The sequence below is a fragment of the Suricata suricatta genome, chromosome 9, assembly GCF_006229205.1.
Source record: "Suricata suricatta isolate VVHF042 chromosome 9, meerkat_22Aug2017_6uvM2_HiC, whole genome shotgun sequence".
Taxonomy (NCBI): Eukaryota; Metazoa; Chordata; class Mammalia; order Carnivora; family Herpestidae; genus Suricata; species Suricata suricatta.
Window position 1 is genome coordinate 23,786,580 of NC_043708.1, and position 26,690 is coordinate 23,813,269.

General features: G+C 40.5%; 1 protein-coding gene and 2 pseudogenes across 1 annotated transcript in view; all 3 read left to right on the forward strand.

Moving 5' to 3' along the window:
- The window catches only part of SPTLC2 (serine palmitoyltransferase long chain base subunit 2), a 107,911-nt gene that overhangs the window by 56,302 nt on the left and 24,919 nt on the right, over positions 1 to 26,690 (forward strand). The gene's annotated exons all lie outside the window — the stretch shown is intronic.
- On the forward strand, positions 24,847 to 26,482 carry LOC115301057 (annotated as a pseudogene).
- LOC115300902 lies at positions 25,502 to 25,714 on the forward strand (annotated as a pseudogene).

The following is a 26,690-nucleotide window of genomic DNA, read 5'->3' on the forward strand; positions in this document are numbered from 1 at the left end:
TGATTTTATAATAGAAGTGGCCTGCCCTGAGTGAAACTTCGTTTTTTATGTTCGAGACATTGAATTTCACTCATTCCACAAACACTGAGTATCTCATTGTGTGTTAGGCTCTGTGAATCAAAATTCACAGGAAATGGGCATATAAGTAGATCATGTGAGTGGAGTATACACTTGGGCCATATTGGAGATGCAGAGGACAGTGGCTTGTTGTATTAGTCTTGGAGAGTACTGTAGCATAGAAAAATTCACGTTTTATTATTTTACCAAATATTTCAGTGCTTGCTGTGTGCTAGGTGCTATTTCTAGGCACTCATGATTCATCAAGAATGAAACACCCACAAATTATTGCCTAATGAGGTTTCTAGTGAGGGAAATAGATTATAGAATGTGCTAGAAAATGAGTGCTCTGGAGAAAAAGTAAGTAGAGAAGATTTGGGGGACCCAATTTGCAATTTAAAATAAAGTGGTCATTGAGAAGGCAAGATTTTAGCAAGAATTTGAGGGAAGTGAGGACTTGGCCCTGAAAATCCAGGGATAAAAGGGCCTAGAGATGGAGGCAACTCTGTGGTCAGGAAGAGCAAGGAGACCAGTGTGGCCTGAGCATAATAGTGTGGGTAGAGGGGTTGCGGGTGAGTGTGGAAGGTGGCATTCTGATAGGAGCCAAGCTTGTCTTGTTAAGAGTGTTAGGGTGACACACACACAGACAGACACACCGGTTCTCTTGCCCTCGCATCAAATTCAGATTGTCTAGTATTGAGTTCAGATTCTTATGAATCTGTGAGCTCATTAATGTCAGCAGGCTTCTGGCATGCTTCAGATAGGTTAAAAATGTGATTGGTCTTTCAGGGGTGCCTGGGTGGCTCATTCGGTTAAGTGTTTAACTCCAGCTCAGGTCATGACCTCATGGTTCATGGGTTCCAACCGTGCATCGGTCTCTGTGCTGACAGCTAGCTCAGAGCCTGGAGCCTGCTTCAGATTGTGTCTTCCTCTATCTCTGTCCCTACCCTGCTCGTGCTCTGTCTCTTTCTCTCTCTCAAGAATAAATAAACATTTTAAAAAATGTTCTTGGTCTTTCAGATTTGATGAAAAGGTACAGAAAACAATGTACCCATGATCTCATATTTTCATGATGTTAGTATCTCACCCCATTCATCTACTTTTTCAAAAGAAAAAGATAGCTAAAACTCCCTTTAGTGTCCCTTCTTGGTTCTGTTTCTCTCACCCATTCCCCAGAGATAATCCCTATTCTGAAATTGTCTCTTTCTGCACTTTTATGCTTTTACTTGACTGTATCCATATAATGTAAGTATCCCCCACTGTTTGAAGGCTTACTATTTGCTGTGATGACTTGCAGAAATGCTTATGGAATTTAACTGTCTGAATCAAAACCCGCTGTAATAAATCATCCCATGCACACCACCAATGTTTTCAGTTGTGCACGAATCTGAGGAAGAGGCTATGGAGTGCACTTCAGTTGTATTTCTGCTCTTTTCCTGATAGGACTCGGTCCCTTGTCCACTTGAGTTGTTAAATGTGTTGTGCAATATCTTTGTTATCTTCCCTACATTACTAATGAAAATGTCCGATGATACGCATGAAAGCCTAGGAAGAAAGTAGGTGAGCACAGGAGGCCCGCAGGTGTCCCTGCGTGTGAAGAAGATGTGGGATTGCTGAAGCTCATTGGGACAAGTGACTGCGCATGTGGAAACAGAATAGACTCTACTGGGCAGCTTCACTGAGTGATACACACAAGAGAACTTCAGTTGTTTTAGTGTTAAAATAGGTCAAAGAGAACTTCAGTTGTTTTAGCGTTAAAATAGGTTATCAGTATTTTAGATGCTTTCTATTTTATATAAATTTTTGGCAGGCTATTATGTAGCTATTGAAGACTGTTTCAGTTTGGAGCTTTGGATGAGCCAGGAACATGTAATTTTTCTAATTTTTGAATGTTGTAGTATAGACTCTGCTACCTGAAAATTGACACTGCACCACACTTTGAGGAGCAGACTGGATTCCAATAATGAGGACTGTCTGTGGTGTTTTGTGTTTTTAAGTGTTACATAAGTTGGTCATATTAGGGAAGTTTTTCTGCATTTATTTTATTTGCCTAATAGTCTTTGTTTGCATTATTCTTGTTGAGTGTGAGGTTCTCATTCATTTGGTTTTACTGTTACCTATCCCACCTGGTATTAGCACAGCCTCTGTGCTCATTGCTCTGTCGATGGACACGGAGGTTGTCAGCTCTGAGCAGTGTCACAGCGTGCGGCAGCGACAGTGGGGCCGAGGTTCTCTATCTTGTGGTGGTCTTGGCGGACATCTTTAGAGGCTGCCGAATTCTTTCAAAAGTCCTTACAGTGGTTCAGTCTCCCATTCTAGTATGTGCCCATTTCCTTGCCTTTGTAGCTATTGCCAGCTCTTTAATTCCTGCCAGTAGGAGCTGTGTGACACAGAATCTCATTGTAGTTTTTATTTCCATTTTCCTGATCATTAGTCCTATTGGCTAGGGTTTTGTTTGTTTTTTTTTTTTTTAAGTAGGCTCCATGCCCAGTGTGGAGCCCAGTGTGAAGCCCAGTGTGGGGCTTGAACTTAAAACCCTGAGATCAAAACCTGAGGTGAAATCAAGAGTTATTGAGCCACCCAGACACCCCTGGCTGTTTGTTTAGATGGGTATTTTTAAGAGTTCTTCATGTATTCTGGATAATTCTCTACCAGGATTGTCTCTCACACTGAGAGAAATGGCTTTTCTTTAAATCTTCTTAATAATATGTTTTATAAGAGTTTCCATTCTTAATATGGTAGAATTTATGACCCTTTTCCCATATGGACAGTGTTTTTGTGCCTTACACAATCTTTTCTTTAGTCCAATTCAAATATGTCTTCTGCAAGTGTTTATTGCTTTCTTCTGTTTTGTATTAATTAATTTGTAGTATGACGTTATGGTTATATATGTATGTGCGGGGTTTATTTTAGGGGCATTTTTAAATTTCATCTTGGATTATCTAAGCTTTCTCGAACCATAAATTTTAATACTATGCTGTTTCTAAGTTTTCATATGTTGAAGAAATTTGTCTGGACTGAATCAGATTTACATAAGAGCTGCACCAATATTTCTGCCTTTCATTTAATTTCCACAGTGCTGTGAATTGGAAATGGGGAGAGCTAAAGGTAACCCATATGTGAGTGGAAGACACTGTTACATAATGACAGTGAACTTGCGACGTGAAGAGCCTTTTCTCTACCTTGTGGCAAATATCTCATGTCTAATTTCTATTTAGGAAGGAGGGAGAAAAGGTCATGTAATATTAGAGCTTGGTCCTGGCTTTGATTTTAGTTTAAGGGAATGTTAGACTAAGAAGCTTTCTTTCTTTTTTTTTCCTGCCTTATGCTCTAATTTTCTGATTTCTGTTACTAGACATGCAAATATCAAGCATTATTTTGAATATGTTCATTTTTTACATACCATTTTCTCTTTTTTATAAGATATGATGGTTTCTATTTACTTGCACATTTTCAATCTCTGTGTTGTATAAACTTATTTCACCATAAATAGTCCCTGCTGGAGGACCACTCCAAACATGATGCTAGCCCAATGGAGTTCTGTTGCAGATGGTGCTGAAGGCAGTGAAGAGTCACTGGGAACTTGACTCCCTTCCTCCCTTCCTTCCTTCTTCCTTTCCCCCCACCTCATGTCAGTTTCAGATAATTCAAAAAATTATCGCTAGATGCTTTAAATAGGCTGCAGTTAGCATGGCATTTTGTTCTTGTTTTTGTGTCTACACTTGACCACTTGCGGTACCATACAATTGAATCTACCCTTACTACCACGCACTCCCCTGTTTGGCACTCAGATTCACTTTACCGAACATGCTGTATTTGATCGATGTGTTTTTGTTTTCTGTTTTAAGATCATGAATTTACATATCTTTAAGCTAATCTATTATTGGTGGTTTTAGCATTTTATATGTGGTCATAAATTTGAGGCTCTGATTCAGAATGTCATTTTTGAGACTGATTTAGGAAGTTCGTGTATTACCTGTGCTAAAGTAGTTTTTATTTTCTTCTTTGCTGGCCCAGTACGGATCCCTGTTGATTTGCAGCACAAGTCTTGTTGCTGTACAAAGATCATCCTTCTTATGTCTTTTATGTTTAAGTGTGCATGTGTCAATTTTTGAAACTTCCTGTAGCTTCTAGAACATGGAAAATGTAGGGAGAAATTTGAACATTCTAATCTTGCTGGGTGTTTTTGCTTTTCCTATTGCCTTTCAGGGACTGGCGCAGGGGAAGAGTACTAAAAACTATAGGAAAGAGTCACAATAATTTGAAATATATGTCCCTAAATTCCAAGATATAGAGTTAGCTATAGGCATATGGTAGAGTTAATATTTCTGAGCATAGTATTTTTAAATCATTTTCTTACTAAAACAATCACAGACTTACAGAAAAGTTGGAAATACAGCACAAAGACCTTTTTTTCCTTGAACCATTTGAAAATTAAGTTGCTGATGGGAAGCCTCATCATCTCAAATGCTGTAGTGAGTACTTCCTACATTTTCCTACATAACCACCATACAGCCGTGCAAAGCCAGAAATGGACACTGAACATTATTAACTAAACAGCATGGCATGATGTTATCTCAGTAACTAATCCTGAAAGGATCTTAGTATCTATTCCACAGACCCCTTTTAAGTTTTGCCAGTGTCCCCGTGATGCGGGTGTGGTTCAGAATCACGTGTTCATTTAGCGGTCCCGTCTCTCGTCTTCTGCCGCCACCGTTCCTCACTCTTTCTTTGACTTCCCCGACTTTGAGACCATGAATGATTACAGGCCACTTACACTATAGAATAGTCCTCACTTTGGGTTCACTCAGTGTTCCCTCATGATTAGGACCCAGGAATGCATCTTGAACAGGAATAGCACAGAAGTTACACTGCGTTATTTTCGCTGCATCCTCTCTCTGTCTTCTCAAATAAATGTGTAACTGTCTTCATCAACCAGGCCTGAAATCTTGGTCAGCTTCCCCCATATCTAAGTCAGATTTTTGTTGATTCTGCCTCTCACTTCTGCTTCCTCCCTTTGCCACATTTCTGTTTGAGGCCCTGATTGCCTATTGCCCTAACTACTGCCCCAGCCTCTAACTGCCTCTTTCTTGCTCCAGTCTTTCCTGAACACAGCCACCTGTTGCTCTTCCTAACAGACAGCTGTTTGTCAGCATCTGCGTAAAGATTCAGAGAGAGAAAATAGCAGTCTTCAGTGCTTACCAGTTGCTTGCAGAATAAAGTCCAAATTCTTTATATGAGGCTCAAGGTTCTCTACAGTTTGGAGCTTAAGCCATCTTTTCCCGTACCTCCCACATATCCTTACTTAAACCAGCTTGCTCCCTCTGCCAGAATACTTATCCTCCTGTCCCCCAAATTCTGTTCATTTTTCAGGGCCAACTAAAAGGCTGTGTCTTTTACAACACCTTTGTGCTAATACCCTTTTTCTCCCAAAAGCTTTTTTTCACAACTTTATAAAATCACAAACTTATAATTTTGTCTCACAGAGTTGGTGTTTAATATTTGAACACAGTGTTTTGTCTAAAGTGTGTATGTAAATCAGTTAGTAGACGTAACTGCTAGATGTTAAAATTGGTGTCCAGTCCTAAAACACTGAATATATGATGAAATCTCTAAACCTTACCTTTTCATTGTAATTTTGACCGTCTTAAGTATTTTATGTAACTTGCTTTTGGGGTTTTTTTTCTTCATAACTGTTAGCTATAGTACAATTCCAATGAGCATATAAAGTTTATTATTGTCATATTCAGTGTGTCTAATAATTTCTGGTTTTGTCTCGGATGAACTAAGTTTCTGAGTCCTAGGTTCATATTCATGCTTGTTTTTCCCTTTGGCAAATATTTTTATAATACAAGGATGAACTGTCCCAGAATAATGCTGTTATAGAAAGACAGAAACTCCCAAAAGTGAACTTTCAGTTAATGGCAGTATTACTGGGTAGTAACTCAAAAAGCTTGTTGGTCAGGTGCTGGAGCTAGACCAGTGGCGTGGAGATTTCACAGTATAATGTTTGAAAGTTCCCTAGCCTTGACTGTAACATTTCCATGTGTATACCACCTCTCCTGTTAAGATCCTTGCCTTGTTCCTCCTCTGCACCTAAAATAGTGCCTGTATCAGGAACTTAAGAGTCAATAATTGTTTGTTTGACTTGATTATTCTCAAAATTGTTGTCTATCTTCCCAAAGTAGAATATAAACTCCATGAAAAGATGGCATTTGGGCCATCTTGTTCACTTTATTCCTTCTGTTTAGAACTGTGTTTGGCACATAGTAGGCATGCAGTAAATACTTGGGGGATGATTAAATGAATAATACTTCAGTGCTTTGAAGAGAGGCATTGTAAAGAGTTAATGACCTACGATTTACTCCCTTGTATTCTTTGTGCTCCTATATGCCTAGGACTTAATAAAGCTGTGCACCTAAGAGGAAAACATCGCTTATTCACTCATACAGGATTATTCGTGAGTTGAAGCCTCATGTATACTGACCAATGTTCCTAGAATTATAGGACTTAGGAAAAAACATGTTAAAGACTTAAGATTAATAACTCAATTTTTAAACTATTAATGTATCTTCAATTTGATGCTGTTACTGACTTTCTTTTAGTGGGGTAAATCTTCATACTTCGATGATACAGTGATTTGGCCTTTGCTGTCCCTAATCAGGTCCACTTGTAGCAACCTGTGTCAGCTGGCTTTCTAAGCCGGAGAAGCATTTGCTCCAGTCTAACTGTCAGGTGGTTGTAGCTCATCAGGGATAAAGAAACGGAGCCTAGGAATCATTGGAGAAATGTTGTGAATCAGGATAGAGAAACTGCACTTAGTTTCATATAAATAGGATTTATAGGTAACTATAAAACAGATTAGACTTGAATTATAATGTAAATACTTGTCATTAAATACTCCAGTTGGGCTTTAGGTTTGTCCATGAGCATTTTTCTAAGCAATGATATGACCTGTGTCAGAATGTAGAACTTATGGCACTCTTTGGTTTCACAGAGGCTACTATTCTCTCTCTAGTTATGTGCTTAGTATGATTTTTCTCCCCACCCCTTCCCAAAGCCAGAATTAGTGGATCTGAAATAGTTGTTTCATGATAATATGGGGGTGCCTGGGTGACTCAGTTGGTTATGCGTCTGACTCTTGAGTTCAGCTCAGGTCATGATCTCATGGTGATTTGGGAGACTGAGCCTTGTGGTGGCTCTTCATTGATAGTATGGAGCCTCCTTGGGATTCTCTCCACCCACCCCCCTCTTGTGCTCACAAGCATTCATTCTCTCTCTCTCTCAAAATAAATAAACTTAAATAATGATAATATGATGAGCTATGAAATAGTGAACAACTTTTCTTCATGTAAGATGAAATCAGGTGCCTGGATGGTTCAGTCAGTTAAGCATCCAACTTCAGCTCAGGTCATGATCTCGTGATTCCTGAGTTTGAGCCCCATGTCAGGCTCTGTGTTGACAGCTCAGAGCCTGGAGCCTGCTTCGGATTCTGTGCCCCGCTCTGTCTCTCTGACTGTCCTCTTGTTCATTCTCTGTCTCTCTCTCTCTCAAAAATAAACATTAAAATTTTTTTTTAAATAAGATGGAATCAAAACTAAAATGTGACTTGAATTGTTGGGGGTTAAAAAAAAGAGAAATCACTCAGTTTTGACACTTGGAAGACTTTCTTTTGTTTCATACAAGTGTGGTGTAATAATCATAATATATTGATTTTAATTAATTTCTAGTTAGTAGAATCAGTTACAGGTAAAGCATGGAAAGTTTAGCGGCTGTAAACCAGATGTAAATAACAACAACCGTGGCAATGTAAACAGCAGCAGAGACAGGAGGTGTGGAAAGGGGTGAGGGACATGGAAGTGTATCAGCTTCTGTTATGCACTTGGTAGAGAGTCAGTAGATGCTGTTGTAAGTTTATAAATCAGCACATTTTGAAGTAATCATCTTCAAGTTTATGAAGGTCCTGACCACTAGAATTTAAAATGGCCATATGAGATACGGTGGTGACTAGTAGAGGAAGCACGGAAAGCTGTGTCAGTGCACCTCTTCTAGCGCTGCCCGAACGGGAAGCAGAGGTGTGAGCGGGTCGTTCCAGCCATGGTGCTAGCTGCCCAGAAAGTTGGCTGGAGAACCTGGCTCCGCTTCCTGGCAGGGAGGTGGCTGGTTGGAGGCAGGGAGGGGGCACTTGTGTGCTTTGTACTTAGTACTCTGCCTTACTGGAATGTTATCCTCTGTGTGTGTTACGTTTCTGAGTCCAGCTTTTTTGTTATTAGATTCCAGACTACATAAATAACCTAGATGGAAGTAAATCCTGCTTAAGATATGAAAGTAAGGCTTAAACATATACACAGATATTACATGGTTGATTGTTAGGAAGTGTTCTCATCTTTTTCGTGGGAACATGTGTCGCTCTGTGGTGACAAGAGTGTGGAGCGTCAGAGAAGCCGCAGCACACAGGCAGTTGAGATCCACCCTCTCCCCTACGTTGTAAGCCCTCCTCCCCCTCCCTCCCCATTCTCCCTCCAGTACCTCTCCTTTTCCCAAAGAAGAGAGGGTCATGTGACTGCATTGATGAGGAGCCTCCAAGGGCACCTTACTCAGAACAGAGGGCTCGTGCCTTGAGTGGACAGTACTGAGTTAGAACAGGCTGGCTAAACAAACTGACAGCCAGGAAATACTGACAGTTTCCACCAGACATTTGAAATTCTAGCTTTTACTTCACCTCCAGTGATGGAAATTTAGCTGTAAGATCTATTTACAAGTTTGGGCAAAACATGTCTGACCAAAAGCAACCAAAATTGTGCTTTTCCATTTTCCAGAGCTGTGCTTGACTATATTTTATTTCTAGCTAGAGATGTAGTTAATAACTTGCATTGTGCCCAGCTTAGTGTCTGGCATCTAGTAGCCTTTTGATAAATTTGCTGAATGAATGAACGAATGCACACATCCATAACTATTAGAAAATGGGCAGGTTCTTAAAGTGGATTGCTTAAGTAGATGAATGTTAAACCAAATGGCCAGATCATGGAACAAATTAGGTACGTTTTACTAGGTAAAATTAAAAATGATGACAAGTAATTTTCCAGAAAACTGCATATTTTGTACTTCTTAGTTTTGAAAGAACTGGGCCTATTTAGGCGGCTATTGTATAGGAGAAAAAAGGAATACCTTGGGCAGATTGAGGTTTAATTAAAATTAGTTTTGGCTCATTTGAATTAATTCCTACAATAGACTTGTTAATGAGGTGTTAAATGATCATCTTGAGAATCCCAGGAACTGTCAAAAATTAATTTAGGAGAACCGAGAAACTTAAAAAAAAAAAAAAAAACATGCCAGGAGCCCCATGCTGAGATGGCCGAACTGTTCAAGAACACGGAATCTTTTTCAGAGGAGAGGTGGGCATACGGAGAATTTCCTGCTTCTCTGCAGGAGGCTGAGCCTTTTCCATCCATTTGTTATATTTGGTGGACTGGCTGAGCCTGGGCGCCCTTCTCTAAGGGCCTTTCTTATTTTGGGGTTCCACTTTTTTCATTGTCATTATTTATCTGCTTTTACCTAATTTGTTTATTTCACTATTAGGAATTCATGTAAATAAAAATCAAGTTTTCTAACAAACAGTGTTCTTCTTAGTTATAGTACAGCTTAGTACCTCTAACATCACAAGTCAGACTAGATTACCTCCTTTCTTATAACTGACTGCCTGATGCCATTAGTTATAAAACATTTATCAAGCATCTACTGTGTATCCTGTGGTGGGGATTGCAGTTGAGGAGTACAGGGTTGAGCAATTCATGACACTCGCCTTTGATAAAACTTACTGTCGAGTGCTAGGGATGGGATTTCAGAGAAGGACTGGTCTCAGAGCCACAGGTAAATTCTTCCTTTATTCGGCTTCCCCTTTTCTCAGATTCCTCCTTTGTCTCCTCCCCCAAAAGCTCCTTCCTCCCCTCCGCCCCCCCAAAATCTTAAACTTCCTTAAAGCTAGCTAATCATTAGAGGCAAACTCAGATCTTATTAATCTTACATTCCTTATCAATTTTTCTAAATGAATTTTTTAAAATGTTTATTTCTAGAGAGAGTATGCTCCCGTGGAAGAAGTACAGAGAGAGAAAGAACGGGAGAGAGAGAGAATGCCAAGCAGGTTTTGCACGGTCCATGCAGAGCCTGCCGTGGGTTCACAAACAGTGAAATCATGACCTATGACCTGAGCCCAAATCAAAATCAGACGTTTAACTGATGGAGCCACCCAGGCACCCCATCTAAGTGGTTATTTTTTCTATAGAAGCTTTCACTCTAGTAAATTAATAGCAATCAAAGAAAAAGATTTTCTTTTTGTAAATTAACTTCATCATTATATAACCCAAAGGGCATTTTAACCAATGGCTTAAGCCTTCTAAAATCACAACCAATATAACCACTTCAGGGGCACCTGAATGGCTCAGTTGGTTAAGCATCCAACTTTGACTCAGGTCATGATCTCACGGTTTGTGGTTTCAAGCCCCACTTTGGGCTCTGTGCTAACAGCTCAGAGCTCGGAGCCTGCTTTGGATTCTGTCTCTACCTCTCTCTCTGCCACTCCCCTGCTCATGTTCTCTCTCTTTCTTTTTCAAAAATAAACATTTAAAAAAATAAACTCAAGCAACACAACCACTCTATAAGTGGATAAATTTGAGCCCACAGGTGGTACAAGTTTTCTCAGTATCTTGTCTTTAAATTGAAAGAGCATGGATTTCTTGAACTCCATCTGTTTCTTCTGAAGGTGAATTAATGGTATTTAACATGTTATTAAAATAGACCTTTATAACCTCATTCTAATTTTATGATTTCTGTTCTGCTAATATTCCAGAAAACAGCTAAATTTACTTGTGAGTAATTAGCACTGCAAATGAAAGCCCTTTGGGGGTATTTACCAACCTGTTTCCTGTCCGTGGATCCATGGCCCCTTAAACCTCCCTCTCTGTTTTAGGAATCTGTTCGGAACACTCCAGAGCTCTGCTGCACAGTCTGCTGCCTCTTCTACTCCCATCTCTTTCTTCCACATCCAAATGCTAATAAAAGTGTCTCACCACAAGGGTGGTCTCTCCCGTCGTGTCTTGCTTCAGCGTTTGTTCGAAACTAGCTATTAAGATGCCCACAGGCAGCAGGCTGGGGGCTAACCTTTGAACAAATGTAGGCTTGTTCATTTAGTAGAATATGGTCCTTAATGCAAAACATAAATAAGGAGTTGGAAGCTCCCATGGGACAGGAAAAGAGCCTGCACTGGCTGGTCCTCCTTTGGGAGATGTAGTAAGATGATGTAAGGAAGCCAATTCTTCATTAAAGTATTGTGAGTCAGGGTTGTTTTGTATTTTAAGATGAAAGTGGGTGAATTACCTTAGTTTTATTTCACAATCAAATTTATTTTGGGGGCGCTTGGGCGGCTCAGTCAGTTAAGCAACCAGTTTTGGCCCCGGTCATGATCTCGTCCACGTTGTGCTCAGCTGTGCGGACAGCTCAGCGCCTGGAACTGCTTCAGATTCTGTGTCTCCCTCTCCCTCTGCCCCTTCCCTGCTCATGCTCTGTCTCTCTCAAAACTAAATAAGAAAACATTGAAAAAATCAAAAGCATTCCAGAAACCAAATAAAATCATCGTTCGAGACCCATGAAAAAATTAAAAAACATTTATTTTAAAGATTTTTTTCACCACAGTTTGATTTATTCATTTACTGTTCAGCTGAGCCTTGTGACCATTACTTTAGCCTGTTCTTATCATTTCTAATTTGTGAACCTTTATAACCCAACCTCTGTTTTGTTTGTTGCAGAAGAACTTTCTAAACCTTAATGTGATGAGAATTGCTTCCCCTTGCCCCCAGAATTCTTTCTGAGGACTTTGTCAAGGAGATTCAGTCCTAGGTTTTCACCAGTTTTGCTATGTATTTAAAAAGTGAGAAGATATAGGGACTCTGTTCTCAATTAAGAACCAGATACCCTTCCGAAGCCTTGCCAGATTTGAGAGCTTTCTGAAGAGGAATTGATTTAAGGAAGCAAAAACAAAAAGTCACCTATGTTTTTTCTGATTATCGGAATATTTTAATCTGCCTGCCATCTGCTCTCGTGGGGAGGGAGGCTCAGAAGGACTTCAGTAAGATATACTCTTGTAAGCCTCTGTCCTCAGACTTTGTCCACGGACCTGGGCATTATAGGCACTTTTAGTGTAGCAGTTCTTAACTTGCTCACACAAAGGACGGCTTTAAAGTTAGGAAAAATGCTGATCTCAGGGTCCCTTGGAGATCCTGTGAGTATCTGGGGGTGAGGCACCTGCAAGGTGTTATTTAAAAGCACCCAGAGGGGCGCCTGGGTGGCTCAGTAGGTCAAGCCTCCGACTTCGGCTCAGGTCAGATCTCACATTCGTGGGTTCGAGCCCCGCGTCAGGCTTTGTGCTAACAGCTAGCTCAGAGCCTGGAGCCTGCTTCCGGTTCTGTGTCTCCTTCTCTCTCTGCCCCTCCCCCTCTCATGCTCTGTCTCTCTCTGTATCAAAAATAAATAAAACATTTAAAAAAAATTAAAAAATAAAAGCACCCAGAGGGGCACCTGGGTGGCTCAGTCGGTTAAGCCTCCGACCTCGGCTCAGGTCATGATCTCACGTTCGTGGGTTTGAGCCCCACGTTGGGCTGTGCTGACAGCTCAGAGCCTGGAGCCTGCTTCGGATTCTGTGTCTCCCTCTCTCTCTGCCCCTCACTGCTCATGCTCTGTTTCTCTCTGTCTCAAAAATAAATAAAACATTAAAAAAAAAATGAGGGGTCTTGTCGAATCTACCAGACCATGGAGTCTTGGTGGACAAGGCCCTAGAATGTGCATTAAAAACATTTTTTTAAATGTTTATTTTTGAGAGAGAGACAGAGTGTGAACAGGGGAGGAGCAGAGAGGAAGGGAGAGACAGAATCTGAAGCAGGTTCCAGGCTATGAGCTGTCAGCACAGAGCCTATTGCAGGACTCAAACCCATGAACCATGAGATCATGACCTGAGCTGAAGCTTGGATGCTTAACCGACTGAGCCCCCCAGGTACCCCTAGGATGTGCATTTAAACATTTTTTAGGGGCACCTGGGGGGCTCAGTCGGTTAAGCATCCAGCTTCAGCTCAGGTCATGATCTCAAATGGTTCGAGGGTTCAAGCCCCGCGTTGGGCTCTGTGCTGACAGCTAGCTCAGAGCCTGGAGCCTGCTTTAGATTCTGTACTCCCTCTCTCTCTGACCCTCCCCTCCTCTCTCTGTCTCTCAAAAACAAATAAAAAACATTAAAAAAATAAACATTTTTATAAATATTTATTTTTGAGAGAGAGAGAGAGAGAATATGAGTGGGGGAGAGGCAGAGAGAGAGAGAGAGAGGGAGACACAGAATCTGAAGCAGGCTCCAGGCTCTGAGCTGTCAGCACAGAGCCCCATGCAGGGCTCTAACTCATCAACCTTCAGATCATGACCTGAGCCAAAGTTGGACGCTCAACCAACTGAGCCACCCATGTGCCACTAGAATGTACATCTTAAAGAAAACCTCAGTTAATAATGCAGACTAACTTTTAAGGAATTCAAGGGTTATTTTTTTCTTTTTCATTTTTTTTTTTAAAAAGAAAACCAAGAGCTACTCTACCAATAGGTGTCTAGAGGACAAGATAGATGCTCTCTTTCTTCTGAAGAAAAAATAAGAGACTTATTGGCTTGCGGAACAGGAGTTTGGTGGTAAAACTGAGTTGCCAAATTTAATTGTTTTTGGAAATCTGGATGCCTTGATGCTTTCTTCTAAAGAGCTGATGATTCTTACTGAATGAGTCGATGGCACAGGTGGAGAAGTCAGAAATCAACTAGGAAAGGACAAAGAGCTAAGAATTCAGAGACCCATGGTCAGGCTTACATCTGGTTGCAGTTACTTCTGTTTCATTCTTTTTTTAATGGCCTATTAATACAGAATCAATTTTTTTTTTTTAGTACATAACCTACAAATGGCCCTGCCTGCTATAAACTTTAAGAAGTTCAATACTAATTAGCTTGTGAATCTAATTATTGTTTGTCTTCCACCTCTGTAATTATTAGTTTAGTTCCAAGCCTAGCCTTAACAGCAGTTGTCTTATTTGCTGGCCCTCCTCATCTGGGGGTGGATGCTTGAGGGCACTGCATCCCGTTAGTTCTGCCTAAACGTAGCTTGTTATGTGTTCCAGCCCCAAAGGATCGTCTTTGGACAAATTAAGACTTTCTGTCCTGTGAGCTGGCACCCTTTAAAACTCAGTTCCTTAATTTTTCAAAAGCACTTGGCCTCCTTTCTTCCTTTTGTTTAGGGCCCTCTGTTTCTGGCTGTGCAATAGCAACCATTCTTTTAAACTCTTGATTGTGCTGAGTCAACAACTTTAAACCTTGGACCCTGCTGCTTGGTGTACATCCTGTGGCAGTCTTCAGGAAATCCTAGTTTTTGGCATTGAAGCTAATTAAGAGATTAAGCTACAGCTAGTGAGGGGGTGATAAAGGTACTTGAGAGAGTAATTTACTGTGCAGGCTTGGTGTTAGCAAATCCTGCTCTCGCTGCAGATGAGGGAAATACACTAGTACTACGGGAGAGTAGATTCAGGTACCTTGGCTGCATTCTTGTAGGGAGAGGAAACACCAAAGTCCTCTTTGGAACCGTGTCCCTAGGGGAGGGAGAGGCAGGCTGTCTGCTTTGATGTTCATTAGTTTGACAGTTACCCAAACTGAGCACTTTATTTGTTGCCAGTCTAGCAAAAGAGAGTGGCTGCTTCCAGGAGATGGTGAAACCAGCACCTACTCATTTTGCTTCCGTGTTGCAAAGTTACTGAACTCTTGCTTTCTGGAAGTGCCTTATAAATATCTCTTTACAAGACTATTTGCTGGAGCACAAAAATAGCTTGTCATGAGTGGGTTGGAGGTACATTTATTTTCCTGTTCCTTGGGTTTCTTATAAGGACCTTGAAACAGAAAGATTTCCTGGTGCCATTCAGCTGGTGCTTAGAGGGGCGTCGCATTCAAATCAGTCTGCCTTGCTTTTTAGCTAATCATCTTTTATTTTTGTCTTAGGTAACATTTCTGGGTAAGATACTTTATCCTTCTTTCTCTGAAATGTGAAAAACCTGAACTCATAAATTCAAAATCCAACATAGTGTGGTTTTGCTCATGTTTTTTCTTTACAACCCACGGTCTCCTCTCTCTCCCACCCCTATTTCCTACTCTAGTCCTACTTAGTGCTTTAAGATATTTTTAGGTATAGTGATCTTAATTTCATCTACAGGTTGAAATTCTGCAGGTGTTCGTGCAGAAGTTAAAGAACTAAGGATGACCTTACAGGTCAGCTGAGTGTGTGTTTAAGCATTCTTCTGTCCTCCTGTCCAGTAAGCCATGAGCTCTGTCCAGTAAGCCATGAGCTCCTACTCCCCTGGCACATCCCGACTGGGTACCTGTGACACATGTATAACTCACTGATCTAGAAAGTGCTCTGATGAGTGGAAACTGTTGCTGCTGCCTTCTCCATGCACTTTAGAGCTGTCTGTAAAAGGCGACCACTGATAATTAAGCAAGATGCGTGAGGAGAGACTGCTGCTTCTTTAGGAAAGAAACTTGGATGACTTAGTTAAGAATTCATCCCTGTGCTGCCAGCCCCTACACTAAGGTATCATCTACATGTGAAAAAATAAAAATAATAATATGGAGTGGAAGTTCCTTCATGGTTTAACCTTGTTAATTGTCAGTATATTTCTGTTGGCCGGGAAATCGGCTTTGGTACTTAGTATTCATAATATTCATAAGATAAACAAAAGTTTAAAACATTTTAACAGATACCAAGCATTTGTCACTACTGATAGAAAGGTTTTCTGTTTTCCATTAATGGATCTTTACTTTTTCTGAACTTTTCATTCAGTTTTTAATTCTTTAGCATCCCCTGTTCTTGGAGGAATGTACAGAGAACATGGCTGCAAGATTTTTTGTTCTAAGATGCTTTCTGCTATATGTGATTTTGCATAATGTGTACCACTGAGTCCTAAAAAAACACCCTATCAGTGACAGGGTGGGTGTTGTCTACCCTAGAGACCTAAAGTGCTGTTTTTTGCCCGTTGATAAAGAGTAAAGGAAGTACCTGGCCATTTTTATATTTGGTATGGGGAGGGGGTTCTTGTCTCTTATAACCAAAACTGTTTCGATGAAGTACGGTAATTATATGGGTTAGTACTCTTTCCAGTTCTGTGCTTATTCTTCAGATAGAAGTAACAGTGAGGTGGTGACCATTTGGGGAGAGAAGTAGAAAGAAGATAGTAGAAGATGACTGGCTTTAACAGCAGTTAGAGATTATTTTTAACATCTAATAAGAGTGTGGCCATTATTCAGGAAAATGTTCTATTAAGTATCATCTGAGTCCCATTGGGCTTGGGATAACTTGGTTAGATGAATAAATGGCTGTTTCTTGGAGAGGATCCTAAGCTTTCTGAGGCATCAGAACCACAGTCATCATCATAAAGCATTTATTGGACTTTCCCTGAGCAGTGTTTTTTAGAGAGGAAGAGGGAGAGTGGGGAAAAGAGAGGTATTATAAGAAATTGGCTCACGTAGTTAGAGAGGCTGACAAGTCTCAAGATCTGCATTTGGCAAGCTGGAGGCCCAAAGAGCGGATGTGATTCTAGTCCAGATGCTGTTAGTCTTGAGACCCAGTAAGAGCTGATGCTTCAAGTCAAGTCTGAAGGCAGAAAAAAACCTGATGTGCCAGCACAATAGTCTTCTTACTCCCCAGGCCTGTTTGTTCTTCTGAGGCCTTCAACCAATTGGGTGCGGCCCACCCACAATCATGAGGACAGTCTCTACTCAGTTTTACTCAGTCCACCAATTCAAATGTTGATCTCATCCAAAGCATCTCACAAGCACACCCAGATTATGTCTGACCAAACATCAGACACTCTGAGGCCCAGTCAGGTTGACACATAAAATTGGCCATTACAGCATTCTCTATTGATTAGCCCTCTTTTTTTTTTTAATGTTTATTTATTTTAAGAGAGAGTATGTGTAGGCAAGTGCACAAGGTGGGGGTGAGGGGTTGGGCAGAGGCAGAGAGAGTAGGGAGAGAATCCCAACCAGGCTCCACACCATCAGCAAGAGCCTGACATCGGCTCAAACTCATAACCGGGAGATCATGACTTGAGCTGAAATCAAGAGTCAAATGCTTACCCGACTGAGCCACCCAGCACCCCAGCCCTCTTTTTTTTGAATAGTAAAAGTTGCCTGCAAAGTTTTCGAGGTTCACTAGAAGTAAATAAGTGAATAAATTCTGTTCTAGTCTGTCACTTTTGTCCCCCACCATATTGGGCTTGACAGTGAAGACTCAGCTTTGGGTTCTAAATGCTTGTTCTCTTCAGATATAAAGTTTTTATAATATTAAGTTTGTTAACTTTATATTTCAGTTTCTATTTATTAGCTGATTTTTAGTTAGTCTCATTAATGATGTCCATACTCTGGGCAATTTGCTGTGAAGTAAATCATCAGTAATGAACGAGTATATACAGCTCAGGGATCAGTCTGTTAAGGATCCAAAATACAGGATTTTTAATACCAACTTAAATGTATTCATCTATTCATTCATTCTTTATTTTGTTTTTAAAACTAATACATGCTTATATTCAAAACCCAAATATCACAGAAAGTAAACAGCCCCTATTAGGTGTTTGGATAAGCCATGTCTAGCTGCTTGGCGTATAGTCTACAGATTTCTGACTTTACATGCCCTTCTGTGCAAATAACTTTTATCACTCTTATTCCTTTTTAGCAATAGTGTGTAAATAAAACCACTTGATTAGAAGAATTTGACCGGTAGACAGTCATGGGAGGGAAGAAAATAAGACTATTTATTGCTTTTTTTTAACAGTTGCTGGGGAGAGTTTTGTTCTAGAGTTATTTGTTACACTTCATAATTTTGGTAAGAACAAAACACAGATGAGTTCTGCTGGGATCCCCCCCCTACCCTCTGTGTTCCATAGAAGGGAAGTATGACAAAAGAGAAGGAAATCACATTGTGGGAGGGCTGTCAGCTTGTGAATTCGCTCTAAATGGGGGCACTAACAAGTGCTTGGCTTGAATGGCAGGATCTTGTCCTAATGGTAAGCCAGTTGTCCGTATTGTTCCAGCATTTCTTGTGCGGACCTTCATCTGAGAGCACCCCATATAAGGCTAATGTGTTACATGTTAACTCTATCTGAAGTGTTAAAAAATGAAACAAATTAAGCCGTTAGTTACTGTCAGTCGTTAATGAGAGTTGGTGAGAGGGGAGTCCAGCCAGTTGGCCCTCCTCAGCTTTAGACCAGTGAGAATTGCCCTGGCAGAACACAGATACTCTTGGGCAGGAAGCTCTTTCTCTGTCTTGACTTGAGCATTTCCGTGTCTTCTTTTTCAGTTGTGTATTTTGTGTTCTAACAAACAGTTTTGACCTATATATAATGGCTGACAAATGTGTGCAAGTGACAGAGCTGTCACACAAATGAGGGATGGATTGTGCCAGGTGTTCAAATGTACATTTCACTTGTATAGTTGACTTGTGGAGTTTCTTCAGGAAAAAGGTTGAGGACTCAGCTAGTGATCAACAAGAAACAGGATTAGTTAGTTAAGGCCTCTGATGCTGTAAAGCATCACAAATGTCCCTGCAACATGGGAGTATTGACCAGTAATGATGAGGATAGTAGAGGAAACAGTGGAATTACCAGAAGCCCGCCATGATTACAAAGGATGCCAGGACACAGTCTCCTCTGTTCCTGTCTGAAAGTACATCTCTGTAGGATTATTACATTTCTTTACAGATCCCATGACTCTCCTAAACGGAGTTATGTGTATGCCCAGATCACGCCGTCTGTGTCCCTAGAATCTTGGCATTTCTAAGCTCAAAACAATACATTGAAATGAAAACAGGCCATGATAAGGCTTTGCTTGGGAAGTTTCTCTGACAGATCAATGTGCTGTTTTTTGGTTGAACTGGGTTGTTCTTCTGTATATTGTAAATGATTGCAGGAGCACCTGGGTAGCTCAGTAGGTTGAGCGTCGGCTCTTGATTTCAGCTCAGGTCATGATCCAGGGTCATGAGATCATGTGCAGCGTGGAGCCTGCTTGAGTCTCTCCCTGTCCCTCTGCCCTTTTCCTGCTTGTGCACACATGTGCATCCTTCCCCTCTCTCTCTCTCACTGTCTCTCTCTCTCTCCCTCCCTCCCTCTCCGTCTCCCTCTTTCTCTTCCTCTCTCTCAAAAAAATTAAAATAAAAAAATTAAATTATTGCAAATAGATCTTAGTATAGTTCATTTTTGTTTGTTACTGGATTTTGCGTGTTTCATATATTTTTGGTTTTGCAAACACCTTATCTATGGCACATTGTTCTCATAACCCACCTCTGCTGCTAAATGTGTGTATCATTTCCCCTAATATGTGTTAGTTCCCTTCTCCATGGAACTGCCATACATGGACTTAATGCCAAAATTAAATGCTAGCAATAAAGGAAGTCTGCTTTTAAGATAATACAATATATTTCAAATTCAAATGGAGACTTTTTTGGTTATCTGAGCACCATTGCTGCTCTACCTCACCCCTCCCCTATCTGCACAGTTAATTGAGAATATGTTAAATTTATTTTAGTAGCAGATAAGAACTGTGTCTGTTACATTTTTATATTTTGTAGTCTTTTTAAGGCATATTATTCCTTTTTTGGGGATCTGATCTTTAAAACATCCAGAAGGAGCTTCTTACTACCTCCTCCATTTGGTTTTTGGGGTTTTTGTTGTTGTTTGTTTTTTGTTTTGTTTTGATTTTGCTTTGGTTTAAGCCACAGTAAGGCTTCATTCACTCAGCAATCACTTTTTGACCACTTTACTGTGTGCCAGCCATGGAAAATGACATAGTATCTCCAAAATGTCTTAAGGCAAAACATTCAGTGTTTTGAATTCTCAAAATAAGCAACATTTTCCTAGTATTTTTTGATACTTCCTAACCCCTTGTGTGTTTTATTTTATTAATTTTTATTCTCTCCTTTTTGGTCTTATTAGGCCTTCGAGTTAGAAGAGTCTGTTGGCTTTTTCTCTTTTTGCTTAAGATCCTTAGTATTTCCTTATTAAGACAAAGTTCCAAGCTTTTTCTTTAATTGAAGAAAGGAGAATAATGCCTCAACATATTGTTTGTTGTAGGTAAAATAATAAATCCTTACATAAACATAAAATAATTTAAAAAATGCATTTTTAAGTACCAAATGCAAGGCATTTTATTAAGCACTTTACCTGTATTATTTCACTTAATCCATAAAACAGCCTTACAAAGTAGGTGAAATCATCATCAATTCCATTGTGCAGGTGAGGAAACTGGAAGCTAGAGTAAGTGACCTAACCAAAACCTTACAGCTGGTAGAACACAAACCCAGAGAGCCTGACTCAGAAGGGTGTATGCCACCAAAGAGCCAAACTAAAGCTCATGAGTGAAATTTAGGAAGACCATGGAATTATTAGTTTCTGTCTTTCTCAGACCTGCTTTTACTGCTTTGATGTATTACTTCAAGGTGGCTGTCTGATGGTTTTAGGTTTTAAAATGTCCCCAGTGGGGGGCACCTGGATGGGTCAGTCAGTTAAGCATCTGACTCTTGATCTCATCTGGGTCTTGATCTCAGGGTTATGAGGTCAAGTCCCTTGTTAGGGACTTTTAAGCCTGCTTAAAAAGAAAAGAAAATGTCCCAGTGTAAGCATGTCTGTATGCCTATTCTGGATTAGGTTAGAGAATCAGTTTAGCCCAGTAGAGACCAGTTTCCATCCCTGTTAAGGTGAAGAGTGGTTTTCAGAGAATAAGGGCATCTGCTTGCCATCTTGAATACTCCCAACTGCAAAAGTAATTTACCTCCATCTGGACGGTAATTCATGGGTAATGTGATGGCAGAGATAGTCTAAATTGGTGAGTAAGGGGAAACTGGCTAAAACTAGCTTTGGAAGGTTGATAATATGGTAGAGGATGAAATATTTGAGACATATTTATAAATTGTAAACCTTTATATGTTATGTGTTTATATGTTAGTAATGTCAACTGCGTCCTATGTTATGTGTTAAGAGTATACTAAAGAATTAAAAAGTGGAGAACCAGAAACAGTGAGGGATAGCAAGAGGGTATTTTATTTCATCTTTGAAAGCTAAGGCTAAGCTAGAGGGGTCAGATCGTGTAGTGTTACGGAAGATGTAAATGGTATAATTTTAAGGAAAAAATACACCAGTGACCGGGAATAATAATAGTGGACATGTATTCTGTTTACTCTGTACCAAGCACTTCTCTAAATTTTTAAATAAATTCTCAGAATATGTGTTAGACATAATTCTCCTTCTTTTAGAAAATGAGGCAGCTGAGAGGGTAAGTTACCTCTCAAGGCCACAGAGTTAACTAACTGGTAGAGCCAGAATGTGAACCTGGGTGTCCAGTGTGAGAATGCTTTTTGTCTATGAGCTATTTCACATTTCATTATTATTAGTAATTGTGTATATATGTAATTGGATATAGGTAATTCTATAGAATTCAAATTAGTTTGAACAAATAAAAAGGGTTTCCATTTTCTCAGAATATTTCAACTAGGATGTTTATATATTCTTGGAGGAGGTGCTGGGGCGGGGGAAACCTTATTTGCCCTCAGAGTTTGCAGTTTGTTTTGAAGACAGGAGGCCACATGTGAAAGGTATAAGAACAGAAACAAGAACTTACAAAAAGAGCAAATTAATGACAGACAAAGTAGAGGCGTATCTTAAAGGGTACCAGGAAGTTTTCCACAACCTAATTTTTTACTTCTATCCTTCATCTTTCATAGTGCTCTTGGTTACTTTGGAGTTTTTCAAACTTAGAACTGTATAAACATGGGTTAAAAATAACAAAAACAAAATGAAAATGAGAAAACAAATTGCTTGTATTTACTGATTTGTGTGACTTTCACCTAAACTGGAAAAAAATTGTCCACAGGAATTTTTGTTAGTAGAGCTCTGTATTTACCACCAAGCTAATGATGGAGAAAGAGGTATGGGCTTTGTTCAGAAGTTATCCCCTTACGGGGCGCCTGGGTGACTCAGTCGGTTAAGTGTCTGAATTCAGTTCAGGTCATGATCAACCTGTTCTTTAGTTTGAGCCCAGTGTCGGGCTCTGTGCTGACAGCTAGCTCAGAGCCTGGAGCCTGCTTCAGATTCTGTATCTCCCTCTCTCTCTGACCCTCCCCTGCTCATGCTCTCTCTCTCTCTCTTTCTCTCTCTCTCTCTCTCTCTCTCAAAAATAAATAAAAAATTAAAAAAGAAAGTTATCCCCTTAAGTCTCTTATTTATGTAGAAAAAAGTGACTTTGGGATAAATTATATTACATTCCTCAAAAACAAAGTATGGCTTATGCCTGACATACAGGCTAGAAGATTAGATGAAGTGGGAATGACTGACTGTGCTATATGCTGGTTTATTTTGGGGGGCAAAGAAAATGTTCTATAATTAATGACTGTGATGGTTACACAGTTCTATAGTTACACTAAAAAACTTTGAATCGAACATTTTAAATGGGAAAATTGGACAGAATGTGAATTATATCTCATTTTTTAAAACGACCTTAGGGTGCCTGAGTGGCTCAGTCGGTCAAGCGTCCTCAATTGGCTACGGCTCAGGTCATGATCTCACAGTTCGTGGGTTTGAGCCCCACGTCGGGCTCTGTGCTGACCGCTACTTCAGAGCCTGGAGCCTGCTTCAGATTCTGTGTCTCCCTCTCTCTCTCTCTGACCCTCCCCCACTTACACTCTGTCTCTGTCTCTCAAAAATGAATAAATGTTAAAAAATAATTGACCTCTAGTGAGTGAATATGGTGGTAAAATATACATAAAAGTTAACATTTTAACTAATTTTAGGTCTACAATTCACTGACATTAAATACATTATAAAACATTGTGCAACAGTTACCACTATCCATTTCCAGAATCCTCTCATCATCCCGGACAGTAATTAACTTTTATTATGCCAATCCAAGTTTGGAAGCAGTAGTCTTGACCTACTTAATTTTAAACTTTTAGACTTTAAAAATACTTGCTTCCCCCAATTGAGTTTTGTTTCTCTAGAAATTTTTAGCCTTTCCATTTGTTTCCGCCTCAAACATGCTTTTTCTTTTGTATTCCTTAAGATGATGGCAAGTTGTCCAAATAAGAAGCCCCTGTTATATTTTCTCTGCTTCTTTATTCCATATATTTAATCACCAGAGCCTTTAGATTGTGCCTCCTTAGTATCTTTGAATCTGTCCACTACTCTCCATCATTACTGTTATTTACTTGACTTAGACTTCTGTCTACTTTCACTTGGATTTGATAGTCCTAGAAGGATCAGTCAAGCAAAAGTAATTTCCAAGAATTAAGATAAACAAATCATGCTGATATTAAGGGATAGGTGACATCCATGCAGAGAGTCCTAGTGCAATGTGAGGACTCTGCTGCCTTTCCTGAGCACCCCAGTCCACACAGGTCTCCTTCCTATCCAAGATCCATTCATTCATTAAATATTTATTTTGTATCTTCTAGGTGCTTTAACAGTTTGTGACACTTCTGTCCACCTTCAAAATACGTCCCGTCCACTTTTCATACCCATTGCTGTCACCCTAGTACGAGCCATCACCTCCCACGCCCCCTCTCTGCTTCTGTCTTCACCTCTGTTTAAATGCTGCACTCGGAGTGACCCTGTTGACACAGGAGATCTTATCAATCTTCTGTTTAAGAACCCTCCTGGGGCTTCTCCCACCTCTCAAAGTCGAAAGTCAAAATCAGAGTCTTTCTTACATTGAAGACCTGTGAGTCCCCTGTGCCCTGGCCCTCTGTGGACTGCCTATATCACGCGCTCCCTTTCCTGGCTCAGTTCCAACCGTGCTGGTTCACTCTGCCCTGGGGAATACCACAAGTGCTTCTGCTTCTGGGCCTTGGCACTTTGTGGAGATAGTGCTTGGCTCATCCAGGTCATTTCTCAAACATCACTTGAGTGGGACATCTACCTTTGCTGTTGTCCATCTCCCACATGGGACTGTATGCTCCCCGGTGGCAGGAATGTTGCCTCTTTTATTCCATGCTGTATATCCAGGGAGTAGATGTCTTGACAGACACACTGGACAGGTACTCAGGCTATATTTATTTAATGTCTGGGTGCCTAGCAGGTAGTACGTTCTTCCTTTTCTATGCAGCCTTCCTGGTGAGATTTTTGTCTTTGCTGTAGTGACTATTGCTACTTTTGTATCCCCTCTATTTCTAGTAGATATATGCTAAAATAAATGAAGTTTTTATTTATCTTTATATGCTAGATTTGTTTCTCTTAACAGTTTTGTGTCTTAAAATTAGGTAAGACTTCTGGGGCGCCTGGGTGGCACAGTTAGTTCAGTGTCTGACTTCAGCTCAGGTCATGCTCTCACAGTTTGTGGGTTCAAGCCCTGTGTCGGGCTCTATGCTGACAGCTCAGAGCCTAGAGCCTGCTTCAGATTCTATGTCTCCCTCTCTCTCTAACCTTCCCTTGCTCATACTCTGTCTCTCTCTCAAAAATAAACATTAAAAATATTTTTTAAAAAATTAGATAAGGCTTCAAAATGTTAGTAGCTCCCCCCAATTCAGCTTCTTTAATGTTTGCTTTCTAGTGTCTTTAAGAAATCCTGAAGCAGTCTGTCGGGGGAGGCTGGCGGGGTGACATGGGGTTGATGAGCCCAGTGGCTCACCGATATATGGCATGAGATGAGGGGGGAACAGAACCTATGTGGCAGTTGGGATGGTATATGGCCTGGGCCATGATGGCCAGTACTGGGGAATGGTGCTCCATGGAAAGCGACCCTGGAATCTTCACTGAGCTCATTAAAGGATTTGTTCGTTGAGGAGCCCAAGTAGAAGAAATACGGACTTTAGAGCCTAAGAATTTTGAAAAGTTAAAGCTAGGGGCGCCTGGGTGGCTTAGTCGGTTGAACGGCTGGCTTCGGCTCAGGTCATGTTCTCACAGTTTGTGGGTTCAAGCCCCACGTCAGGTTCTGTGCTGACAGCTAGCTCAGAGCCTGGAGCCTGCTTCGGATTCTGTGTCTCCCTCTCTCTCTGACCCTCCCCTGCTTGTGCTGTCTCTCTCTGTCTCTCAAAAATAAATAAAAAAAAAATTAAATCGAAAAGTCAAAGCCAGTTCATGGGCTAATTTTTTTTTCAAATGGCAGCCAGGAGAAGAATCAGCAGACTCTTGTAGTTCAGGACTCCAGCCTTGACACGATATTTTTGGCCAAGCAGGTGGTTAACAATGTTTGGGCTAGTCAAGCCATGGTAAGTGTGTTATTGAACTGTACCCAGCAAGATGTCCATGTAGAAGAGACATTTTCAGAGTTTAAAGAACTTTCCCAGCTTTCCCAGCCTTTCTTCTTGCCACCTGCCATGCCGGCTGCATGCTCGCCTGCGCCCCTGGTAACCATGCCTCACAAAATTGAAGAAATCAAGGACTTTCTGCTCACCGCCCAGCAAAAGGATGCCAAGTCCATCAAGATCAAGAAAAATAAGGATAATGTGAAGTTCAGGGTCTGATGCAGCAGAGACCTTTACACTTCGGTCATCACAGATAAGGAGAAGGCAGAGAAGCTGAAGCAGTCACTGCCCCCAGGTTTGGCAGTCAAGGAACTGAAATGAACCCGGCACACTGATTTGAACTATATTAAAAATTTAAAAATTCTTTAAAAAAACAAAAACTTTCACAAAGCTTTTATGCAGCTATGAAAGGTTTGGCATTGAGTAATCTGGATGTGACTCGACAAGTCCACAGTTGCTTGTCCAGACAGCAGATGTTTGTGTTTGATGTAAAGGCACCAGCAAAAGAAGATGCTTTTTAACTTTGTCAGTTATGTTCCTGTGAACAGAAGAGTGTATGAGTTAGACGGAGTAAGAAAAGGACCGATTGGTTTAGATGCATGCTACCAAGATGACAGCACAGTGAAGCAGTCATAGAAAATCAGATACAGAAGTACAGTGAAATTTGACTTAACTTATTGGCCATTGTTCTGACAGAAGATGATAGGCGGACAGACCGTAGCAGAGTTCCAAGACAGCTTGCTGAGGAGCCCTTGGGCACAGATCAGGATAGTAATATGTTAAGCGCTGTTCGGTCAGAGGTTGCCAAAAATCAGATGCTTACTGAAGAAGTAGTACAGAAACTAAAAAGAGAAGAGATCGAAAATATCAGAGGGTAGCAAATTTTATCTGCCTTTCATTATGGAATTATTAAAGACTTTAGCAGAACACCAGCAGTTAATACCACTAGTAGAAAAGGCAAAAGAAAAACAATGCAAAGAAAGCACTGGAAACAATGAAGCCAATGCTTCGGGTGTGCACATTTCTGCTTCTGCCCTTATTTTCATGGAAACCGTTAAGTATAAAGAATTTGAAGAGCATCCTAATTGACTCACCTTGATAGTGTGTATATAGTTTGGCAATAGTACCAAGTGTCTTGTCTTTAATGTGTGGGTTCTTCCCCTGCCTGCATGGTACAGTGTGCAGGTAGTGCATAGTAAATGAAAGTCGTGTTCGGAGCGCTTGCCCACATTGCATGATTTCACATCGGATCTGGTTCTCCGGATATATACTATCCTAATGAACCTAGAAATCACAC